This window comes from Sarcophilus harrisii, chromosome 4 (assembly GCF_902635505.1).
Source record: "Sarcophilus harrisii chromosome 4, mSarHar1.11, whole genome shotgun sequence".
Taxonomy (NCBI): domain Eukaryota; kingdom Metazoa; phylum Chordata; class Mammalia; order Dasyuromorphia; family Dasyuridae; genus Sarcophilus; species Sarcophilus harrisii.
In genome coordinates this window covers 98,300,702-98,312,722 of record NC_045429.1, presented here as the reverse complement: position 1 = coordinate 98,312,722, position 12,021 = coordinate 98,300,702, and the positions used below count along the sequence as shown (strand labels likewise).

At 35.2% G+C, this 12,021-nt stretch overlaps 1 long non-coding RNA gene across 1 annotated transcript; it reads right to left on the bottom strand.

The window, feature by feature from the left end:
- Positions 1–379: 379 nt before the first annotated feature.
- On the bottom strand, positions 380–4,251 carry LOC116419092. The gene is made up of 2 exons (XR_004229349.1): positions 2,649–4,251; positions 380–1,531 (listed from the first exon to the last, which is right to left on the bottom strand). It is a non-coding gene; the product is annotated as an uncharacterized LOC116419092 (long non-coding RNA).
- Positions 4,252–12,021: the final 7,770 nt, after the last annotated feature.

The window sequence follows — 12,021 nt, the reverse complement described above, 5'->3', positions numbered from 1 at the left end:
GTGTGAGACAAGGGTCGAAAGTGAGCCGAGTCAAGAAAGGTGGAGCCCGTCTAGGCTGGCTTGTTCCTCTGCAACTGGAAGCCCCACTTGACTATTTGAAGAACTGGGGAGGGAGGGATGGTTAGATAGAAACATACTTTCTGTGGTTATACCTTCTGAAACTAATTAATGACAAGTATCCAGGTACCACTATATATTAAATGAGGCTAGATCTGAATATGATCCCTTCTACCTATGTGCTTAAGAACACTGGCTGATACAATAAGATTTTTATTTACATATATACACATACATATACATAACACATATTCATATACACATATACATACATACGCACATATGTAGATATATATGGTCTTTTTTTTTTTTTTTTTTGTCATTTACATCCTTAGAACAAATACTTTGAAGTGGAATGACTGGATCAGAAGGAATAAACATTTAATCATTTTCTTTGCATAGTTTCAAATTATGCAATAATAGCATGGAAATAGTGCATTCTTGTACTCAGACTTCTAAGTGTAACTCTTTCTGGCTGACTTCTGAACAAATGTAATGAGAAAGTGGCTATTAGACATGTTCCCTTGGAACCGAGTGACAAGAGGATTAGGTACTGAGAAGAATCTGTAAGGTCCAGGACCACGGACAGTAGCAGAGCAGCGTGGATATGGTTACATGAGAAATCAGGTAGCTGAACGGGCAGCAGTTATCCAGAACAGGAGGAAGGCAGGTAAGGAACGTTATCCAGGACTAACAATCAATACAAGGTACTAGCAATCAGAAGACTCTGAAGTGGGAGGGCTTGACATTGAAGCAACGGTTCAGCATTGGCCAGAGGATTCTTAAATATTTAAATACTTTAAATGTGAGCAACCCTAAGCCCACAGATATGGATCAGTAAGTGATAAGGAGTGGAAGGGAGAACAGAGTCCCTTCCCTGGCCAAAGTTGTTGTTGTGAGGACAGTTTCAACATGAGACTAAGGGGTTTGATCTGAGAGGGAGATTTACCAGGGAGCCAGGGGGTAAGAGAACCTTGGACCAGAAGCAGAAGGATCAGGGCTAGAAAAGGCAGACCCAGAAGAGATAGATCAATGTTTTAAGTCCAAGTTAATCTACTTAAATGTGGCAACACTGGTTTTGAACTTGTAACTTGTCTTACCTGAACAGAGTTTCTACAGGTCCCTCAAACCTAGCACCGCTGTTTGTACACCTTCAACAGCCAACCGCAAACTGCATTTCTGGACAGCTCATTTCAATAGATATTAAAGGGGTGATATCTGTGGCTCCAAGGAAATCCTGTTTGGAGATGTGCTTCTTGAGCTCCCAGATGGAGGCAGCATCAAATAAGCTTGGGTCCAGAACAGACCTGGAGATTTTGACCAGAAGGCTTCACTGAATCCCCTGTTCCATTATATTCTCTCATCAGATCTTTCCTCTCATGCAGGGCTTCTTAACCGAGGTCAGTGAATTTGTTGATTCATTTCTCTTTTAAGCTCATAGGGTCATTATGGTAATCAAATGTGCTTTGCAGACCTTAAAACACAAGACAGGATGTCCCAAAAGTTCATGATATTTTCAAACTTAAAACTTACAATGATAGCTTTAAAGTGAATTAAGAAACTAAAGACTTGTGTAGACCCTAGTTGTTATTAATATTTTAATTAGTTGCATGTCACTAAACTTTGATTTCCTTGGTAATCCCGAGTATTGTATGAATTTAAAAACATTATTCCAAAGTGTCCATATGGCTTCATTGGATTACCAGAGAAGTCTATGACACACAAAAAGGTGAAGAACCTTTACTCTGATTCAACTTTAGGGATCATGGGGTAACTATGACAAAAGATCACAGGATTTAGGGGTCAGAAGACCTAAATTCAAATCTTGGTTCTCAAGGTACCTGAGGCAGGCTTCCTAATCTCTTTTAGTGTCAGTTTTCTCATCTATAAAATGGATTAATAAAACTCCCATTACCTACTTCATGGGACTGTTGTAAGGAGGAAAAGCAGTAATAGATGAAAAGAACTTTGTAAAACATGAAGCAAGATAGAAATGTCAGCTATAATTACTGTTAACTCTAGGCCTATGTCAATGCCGACACATTTATTGATGAAACAGTCTTCTCCCTTTGCAGGGCACATTTAACATTTTCAATATACTTTCTCATTTACAGTCTCCATTTGTTCTCACACCAGCCCTGGCAGGTAGGGAGAGCAGGTGTTATTATCATCATTTTACAGAAGGCATTAAAATGGAGGTTGGAGTCAAATCAACAAGCGATTGTTAAGTGCCTCCTATCTCAGTCTGAGTCAAGTCAATAAATCAATAAGCATTTCTTAGGCCCCTACCATGTGCCAGGCATTGTGCTAAGAATGGAGGCCCAGAAAAGCAAATGACTCGACCAAGAAAACGCTAAAAATTCAAGTCACAAGCCATAAGTCAACATAACCTCAAACTCAGCTTCTTCAGTGTCTAGAACAGTGTCAGATAATAGGTATTTAATAACTGTTGACTGATTAATTGTGACTCTATAAGGCACAGGGACTCAAGCACTGGAGAAGCCCAAATAAATCAACTCAGAAATCCCAGGAGGCATCATTTAGATCAGTGGATCCAGGTTCAAATCTCTGTGGACCTACACACTGCTCACCTGTATGATCTTGGGAATCTAATCTTTCTGCAGCCAAGTTCTTCATCTGTGAAGTGAAGTGCTTTCTGATTCTAAATCTTTGATCCTCGAAGCTTCAGAGAAGGGCTGGAAGGAACAGTTTCTGAGGAATTTTATTAGAGCTGCAGTACTCAGAAAGGAGAAAGGATTGCCTTAAGAGGCTGCAAGTTCCCTTTCGTGGAGGTTTCAGACAAAAGATGGCAGTTCTTAGGCAAAAGACAGATGATCACTTGGAGGGTGCATTGTAGGGGAGACTTCTATTCAAGCATAGCTCATACTAGATTGCCCCTCCAAACTGCAACTGTGAATCATTCCTCACTTGAAAAAGGATAATTAAAATAGCTTGTATTTATAGAGTGCTTTGTGAAGCAATTTCTCATAACAAAAGGGCATGGTGCGGTTGGCAGAGCACTGGGCATAGTCAGGAAGACCTGGGTTCAACTCTTAGACATTGTGACCTGAGACAAGGTGACTTCTTGGGGTTTCAGTTTCTCATCTGTGAAAGGAGAGGTTAGAATCAATGACTTTTAAACTATGATTTAGGGGGGATTCTGGGAAGATGGGAGAATAGGTCTGAAAATTTCAAACTCTCCACATTTCCTCCATAAAAAAGACAAAATAGCATCTCACAGGAAATGTAGAATAGCAAAAACAAACAAGAGTTGGGGCCCAGAAGCAGTCCTCCTGGGACAACGGGAACTGCGGCTAGACCCAGGACAAAGGTTTGGCCTGAGTGAAATGCAAACACCCCCTAAGTGCAAACACTTCCCAATTGTGAGAATTCTCATTCTAGTTCACTAAAGCAGTGAAGTTGAAGCTATGTGTGATGTTCAGTTCACCCCCACCTTCAGTATGGCTCCAGTAAATTGCCTTGATTTGAGGCTATTACACCTCTTCCCACTGGTTTCTGAACTAAAAGTCTGCCCCAATTTTCTGTCCATGTCTTTCTCATCAGTGTTCTAATGAATGGACATTTAAGTCATGAGCTTATCTGCTTGTCCAGTTAGATATTGTAAAGACTTGGTCTCTGGAACAAGACTTTTGAGCAGTTTACAATCTTGCCATCTTTAGGGTTCCTCCCTCCTGGTGTACTTCTGGGATCTGCTTTTAACTTATAGCAAAGAAATCTTTAGATTATCTCAGCTGCGACAGCTGGGGTGGGGGGCAGCCTCAACCACAGGAAGTTCCACCTCAGACAGTGGGGGGTCAGACACTTGCAGGGGGAGATTGAGGACTCTTCTGTCAAAGACAGATGCCAGGCCCAGCTGTGCTGCTGACGCCCCATCTTGGGCTCTGGATACCAAGAGAAGAAACCAGTACACACCTGGTGAGGGCTCTTATAGAACTGCTGAGTTCTTGGTTTCGGTTCCAGAGCAGACACTGAAGAGCCTTCAGGAAGCAAAAGTACTCCCAGCATGGAATAGTGAGACTGGGCCCTGGACAAAGCTCAAAAAATAACAGGCACTCTCCCTGACTACCTGGGACTAGAGGTGATTATAAAAACAAGTCACTAAAAATAAAAATAAAATAAAAAGTGAATAAGCAAAGGAGAAAGAACCCAACCATAGATAGCTGCTGGGGGGATGGAGAAGACCTGGATTCATTTTCAGAGCAGAATACTTAGGGGGAAAAAAAAGCCTCTTCTACCCCAAAGAGTAATGTCAAATGGTCATGTTCCTAAAAAGAGTTCTTGGAAAAACTTAAAAAGAATTTTAAAAATCAAATAAGGGAGATTGAGAAAAAATTAGAGAAAAAATAACAATCCAAGAGAATCAAGAAAACTATGAAAAGAAAGTTTTCCAATGGGGAAAAAAAGAGATCCAGAATCTTAAGGAAGAAAACAACTCCTTGAAAACTAGAATTTTGGCAAGGGTAAACAAATAGCATTGTAAGACACCAAGAAATAATTTTTAAAAATTTTTTAAAAGAAAAAAAATAGAAGAGAAAGAAATACCTCATTAAAAAAAAAAAAAAAAAGCCCAACAACAACAACTGATCTGGACAATAGATCAAGAGGAGAAAACTTAAGAATTATCAGATTACCTGATAGCAATAATCAAAAAAAAAAAAAAAATCTTGAGACACTATTATAAGAAATAATTAAAGAAAACTGCCCTGAAGTTTTAGAACAAGAGAGGAAAGTAGAAATAGAAAAATCCACTGATTACTACCTGAAAGAGTTCCCAGGAAGAAAACCTACAGGAATATCATAGCCAAATTTCAAAACCCTCAGGTTAAGGAGAAAAAATTATGAACAACAAGGAAAATTTAAAAAAAAATTCAAATGCAGCAGAGCCACAATTAAAATTACACAAGACGCAGCAGCTGCTACACTAAAAGACTGAGGTTTTGGAACACTATAAATTGAAGAGCAAAAGAACTGGGGTTGCAGCCAAAAATATCTTACCGAGCAAAGTTATGTATAATCCTGAATGGGAGAAAAAAAAACATTCAGGGAATTGACTTTTGGATTTTTGTCACAAAAAGACCAGAACTTGATAGAAATTTTGACATATAAGGTCCAGGAGAAATAAAAAGTAAACATCAAATACGAATTACAAGGGATTCAATAAGATCAAATTGTTTACTTTTTATGTATGTAATGCAATGTAAATCATATTCTTAGGATCGTCATTAGTAATTGGATAGTTCAAAAGAAAGATTGATGATGAGTTGAGTATGATGTGGTAGTTCTAAAAAGCAAAATTGCATAGGAAAAGTTAAAAGAGCAATTCGGAAATAAGAAAGTGAGGGTACAGGATAAGAAGGGGTAGGTTTAGAAGTATATGTAGGTTAAGATTTAGGAAGGCAACAAGAGAAGAAAAAGGATGGACATTTAGACGAGTGGATAAAACAAGGAAAAGGATTAGGAGAGAGGATAAGGGAGTGTGGAGGTATAGGGTAAAAAGAGGCTGACAAAGACAGTGGTGAAGAAAAATTGGATGGAGGTAAATACACAAATATTAATTATAACTTTGAATTTGAATGGGATGAATTCACTCATAAAACAGAAATGGATAGCAAAATGAATTAAAAATTAGAATCTGATAATATCCTGCTTAAAAGAAATGCATTTAAAAGTGAGAGATACACAAAATTAAAAAAAATTAAAATAAAGGACTGGAGTAGAATGTATTATGCCTCAGCTGATAAAAGAAAATGCAAGTATCAATCATGATATAAGACAAAATCAAAGCTAAAATGGATTTAATTAAATCCATTAAATTAAATGTTTTAAATAAAACAGATAAACAGGGAAATTACATTATGATAAAAGGAACCATAGGTAATGAAGCAATATCATTATTAAACATATGCACAAAATAACATAGCACCTAAATTTTTAAAAGAAAAATGAATTACAAATAGAAATAGTAGCACTATAATAGTAGAGTACTTAATCTTCCCTTCTCAGAGCTAGACAAATCTAAGCAAAAAATAAATAAGATATTAAGGAAGTGAATAGAATTTTAAACAAGTTAGAAATATTTGGAGAGAACTGAATGGAAATAGAAAGGAATAAACCTTTCTTTATAAAGGCAAACAGTACCTTTATAAAAACTGACCATATCTTGGGGCACAAAAATTTCATACCTAAAAGCAAAAAAGCAGAAATGTTAAATATTTCCATTACAAACCACAATGCAATAAAAATTATATTTAGTAATAGACCATGAAAACATAGAATAAAAACTAATTAGAAACTAAATAATCTTAGAGAATGTATGGGTTAAAAAAATAATTAATAGAAACAATCAGTAATTTCATTCATGAAAATGACAATAAAGAAATAACATATTAGAACCTATGGGATATAGCAAAAGCAGTAATAAGAGGAAAATTTCTCTCTCTAAGTGATTATATTAATAAAAAAGAAAGAGTAGACCAATAACTAGGTATGCAATTAAAAAAACTAGAAAAAGAACAAATTAAAAATACCCAAATACTGAATCATAAATTATAGAAATTAATAAAATTTAGTTTAAGAAAACCATTGAATTAATAAATTAAACTATGAGTTGGTTTTATGGAAAAAATTATAAAATAGATAAACCATTGGTTAATATGATTTAAAAAGAGAGGAAAACCAAATTACTAGAATCAAAAATGAAAAGGATGAATATTCCACTGAAGTAGATAAAATCAAAGCAATGATAAGGAGTTATTTTGCCCAATTAAACACCAATAAATTTAATAACTTAAATGAAATGGAAGAATATTTACAAAAATACAAACTGCCTAAATTAGCAGAAGAGAAAATAGAATATCTAAACAGACCTATTTTAGAAAAAGAAATTGAACAGGGCACAAATGAGCTCCTTAGAAAAAAAGCATCAGGACCAGGCAGATTTACAAGTTAATTCTATCAAAATTTAAATCAACTTATTTCAATATTAACTATTTGGAATAATAAGCAAAGAATGAGTCCTACAAAATTCCTTTTATGAAATAAAAATTATATATTGATACTTTAACCAGGAAAAAGAAAAAGAAATAAAATTATAGAACAATTTCATTAATGAATATGAATGCAAAAACTCTAAATAAAATCCTAGCTAAAAGATTACAACAGTATATTACAAAGATAATACATTATGACCATATGGGATTCATACAGGAATGTTGGGTTGGTTTAACAAAGGAATGATTATTAACATAACTGATTAAATCAATAATCAGAGTAATAAAAATCATATGATAATATCAAGAGATACCAAAAAAATTTGATAAAGTATAACATACCTTTCTATTAAAAGTATAGGCATAAGTGGACTTTTCCTTAACTTGATAAGAAGCATTTACCTAAAACCTTTTGTAAGCATTATTTGTAATGGGGATAAGCTAGAAGTCTTCCCAGTATGGTCAGGTGTGAAATAAGGATGCTTGATGTCACCAATATTACTGAATATTGTACTGGAAAGTCTAGTAATAACAGTAAGAGAAGAAAAAGAAATAGAAGGAATCTGACTAGGGAATGAGGTAATAAAACTATCTCTTTTTATAAACTATATAATGATATATTTGGAAAATTACAACAATTCAACTAAAAAAATTAATTGAAATAATAATTTCAGTAAAGTAGCCAAATATAATCTAAACCCACATATATCATCAACATTCTTATACATTACCAAGAGAACTCTGCAGGAAGAGATACCTAGAGATATCACATTTAAAAGAACTCCAGACAGCTTAAAATATCTGGGAATATGCCAACCAAAACAAAGCTATGATTTATGTGAACAAAACCATAATGGAAAAGTTTGTACATAAATAAAAAAAGATTTAAATAAATGGAAAAATATTAATTATGAAAAAGTAGAAACAACATAATAAAAATACAAATTAATCTATACATTGAATGCCATCCCAATTAAATTACCAAAAAGTTATTTTACAAAGCAAAAAAAAAAACAAAAAACATCTATTTGGAAGAACAAAAAGTCAAGAATATCAAAGGAACTAATGGAAAAAATGTAAAGGAAGGAAGTTGAGCAGTACAAGATCTTAAACTGTGGCAGAAATTATCAAAACTATTCAGTGCTAGCTAAGAAATAGAAAGATAGATCAATGCAACAGAATACACATACAATCCACAGCGGCAAAAATAGTAAATCATGTCTGAGAAGTGTAAAGACTTAAGTTTTGGGGATAAAATTTCATTACTTGGTAAAAATTGTTGGAAAAGCTGGAAAGGAGTAGGCCAGAAATTGGGCATAGACCAATATCTTACACCATTTACTAAGATAAGGTCAAGATAGATACAAGACCCAAATATAAAGGGTGATATAACAAGAAAATGTGAAGATAGAATATAATCCCTGTCAGACTTATGAATAGCCCTTTAAAAAAAAATTTAAAAATAAGGTATAGTGTTTTGAGATGTGAAATTGATTTTTTTGGTTGCATTAAACAGGTTTTTTACACATAAAACAAACATAGTCAAGTTCAGAAGGAAAGCAGAAAACTGGGAGAAACAAAAGATTTGTACAGTTCCTCAAATGAAGGTTTTATATCTCAAATATATAAATAGCTTTGTCAAATTTGTAAGAATGCAAGTCATTCTCCATTAAATGGTCAAAGGACATTAACAGGAAGTTTTCTGATGAAAAAAAAAAAACAATTTATACTCACAAGAAAAAATGATCTGAATCATAACTGAATAGAGAAATTCAAATTTAAAAAACCTTGAAATATCATTATATATCAGATTGGCTAAAATGATAGAAGGGAAAGTCACAAATGTGGGAAGGGGTATGGAAAAATTGGAACGCTAATTAATTGCTGGTAGATCTATGAGCTGATCCAACCATTTTAGAGAGATTTGGAATTATGCTCAAAGAGTTATTAAACTGCTTATACCCTTTCACCCAGTCTGTTTCCCAAGATGATTAAAGAAAATCGAAAAGAAACCTCATGTTCTAAAATATTTATAGCAATTTTCTTTGTGATGGCAAAGAACTGGAAATTGTGAGGGTTTCGCATCAATTAGGGAAAAACTCAACAAATTGTGGTATACATTTATGATGAAATATTACTCTGCAATAAGAAATGATAAGTTCAATGATTTTAGGAAAACATGAAGAGACCTCCATGAAATAATGAAGACCAAAATGAGCAGAATCAAGAGAAAATTATATACAGTAACAGCAGTATTGTTTTAAGAACAATTTTGAGCAACCAAGTCATTCTATTATAAATACCCAAATTAACAGCAAAGATCCTATGAAGATACTGTTTGGATCTAGAAAAAGAATTGACATATATATTCTGTTGTATATTTGAAAAGAATAGCAAGTTGTATATAATGGATCGGCAATTTCAGGTGTAATCCTGTTTTTCAATCCTGCTTTGTTACGAAATACTTGTTTTATTTCTTAAGTTCAGAATAAAATAAAATTTTTTTAAATACTAAAAATATTGTGATTTCATGAACCCTGTAGAGAACCTCATTTTGCAGATGAAAACAGTAAGAGGAAGTGACTTGCCTAAGATCACAAAGCTTTGAATTTTTCTTTTAAATCAGTTTTCAGTGTTGATTCTGGAAGAGGGATTTCAAAACTCTTGAGAAGGAGGAAAAGAGCGAGAAATCAAAGCTAAATTCCCCTGAAGGGACCAAACTCACTACATTGCCTCTCCCTCCCTGCCCAATGGAAACACCACCCACCTTCACACTGAATCTTTAATTAAAGAAATGAGCCTACAGGGGTGTGTGGGGACCAGCTTGATGGTAAATATTTAATCTATGCCAGTGACTATTCCTTTGGGAGCAGCTGAGGCAGATCAAAGCAGCCCCCATGGAGTACTCACGTAAACAGGGACCCGGGGAGCCAGAAGCCAGGAAAGATATTTAGCATGAGACCATCTGCATTTGTTAGGTTTGCTTTTCTTTATATAAAGTCAATTAAACAAAAACAATCAAAAAGGTCAGGAAAAAACGAGTTACCTCATCTATAGCAGTGAAGAAGATGCTAGTGTTCAGAGCAGACCCTTTGTGCTCTGACTCCAGGGGCGATTTTATCCAGGCCCCTGTCTCTGTGCAACTGTCGACCCAATTTTGAAAACTCCCTGTAGCAGAGAATGGCATATTCTCCCTTTCTTTCTGATCTAGTTTTAGTTACAGGAACTTCTTCCATTTCTAGACACACACACATTTATACCGGGAATGTTCCCCCTCCTCCTCTTTGCTTTCTGGGTTTTTTGTTTTGTTTTTTTTTTTTTTACTTCCTTCAGGATATTCTTCAAATCTCACCTTCTGCAGAAGAAATTCCAGGTTCTCTCCCATAGTCCTTTCCCCTTTGCACTATAGTGCCTTTCCTCTAAACTGCTCCCCCATTAGCACTGGCTATATCTTGTATGTACAATTTTCAGCATGCCGTTTTCTTTTTTTTTTTTTATTTAATAGCCTTTTATTTACAGGATATATACATGGGTAACTTTACAGCATTAACAATTGCCAAACCTCTTGTTCCAATTTTTCACCTCTTACCCCCCCCACCCCCTCCCCTAAATGGCAGGATGACCAGTAGATGTTAAATATATTAAAATATAACTTAGATACACAATAAGTATACATGACCAAAACATTATTTTGCTGTACAAAAAGAATCAGACTCTGAATTATTGTACAATTAGCTTGTGAAGGAAATCAAAAATGCAGGTGTGCATAAATATAGGGATTGGGAATTCAATGTAATGGTTTTTAGTCATCTCCCAGAGTTCTTTTTCTGGGTATAGCTAGTTCAGTTCATTACTGCTCCATTAGAAATGATTTGGTTGATCTCGTTGCTGAGGATGGCCTGATCCATCAGAACTGGTCATCATCTAGTATTGTTGTTGAAGTATATAATGATCTCCTGGTCCTGCTCATTTCACTCAGCATCAGTTCGTGTAAGTCTCTCCAGGCCTTTCTGAAATCATCCTGTTGGTCATTTCTTACAGAACAGTAATATTCCATAATTTTCATATACCACAATTTATTCAGCCATTCTCCTACTGATGGACATCCATTCAGTTTCCAGTTTCTAGCCACTACAAAAAGGGCTGCCACAAACATTCGTGCACATACAGGTCCCTTTCCCTTCTTTATAATCTCTTTGGGATATAATCCCAGTAGTAACACTGCTGGATCAAAGGGTACAGCATGCCGTTTTCATTAGAATGGGAACTCCCTGAAGGCAGGTACTATTTGGGGTCTATTTTTTGTCTTTGTATCCCAGTGATTAACATGGCAGCAGACATAGTAAGTCCTTAAGAAATTCTGAATGACTAACTTGTGCAGGCTCTTGGGAGTTAGATTTTGAATCCAGGCTCTGATACTTCCTTCCTCTTTGATCACTGGGACATCTCATTTTGCTATATTGACCAACTCTGTGGTTTCTCAGACCAAAACACCCTTCCCTGGCTAAAAAATGTTGCCTTCCCCTATTAGAATACAAGCTGTTTAAGGGTAAGAATCTCTCACATTTGTTTTCCCAACTCCTTAGCACAGCACCCAGAAGACTGTAAGCTTTTAATAATTGCTTTTTCATTTACTCTTCCATTTATTCAAGGGAGTCTTCCAATTTAGTTCACGATTAGATCAGGACAGAAATCCCACTTTTCTCTATGGTTTTACAAAGATTTAATCTGTGTGCCTTTGGAGGACATAGGCTGGAGGTTTAGTCTCTCAATCCCAGCGTACAATGTCAGGTTGGTTCCCCGGTATGTGGCTATCTTCTCCCCATCGGGATTCTTGTAGGAACTGAGTTTTTTCTTTTTCTTTTTTTTTTTTTTTTTTTTTGGGGGGGGCGGTGTTTTTCACAAATTCTAAGCTTAATAGGTTTCCTTCTATATCAGGTTGCCAATTATTCTG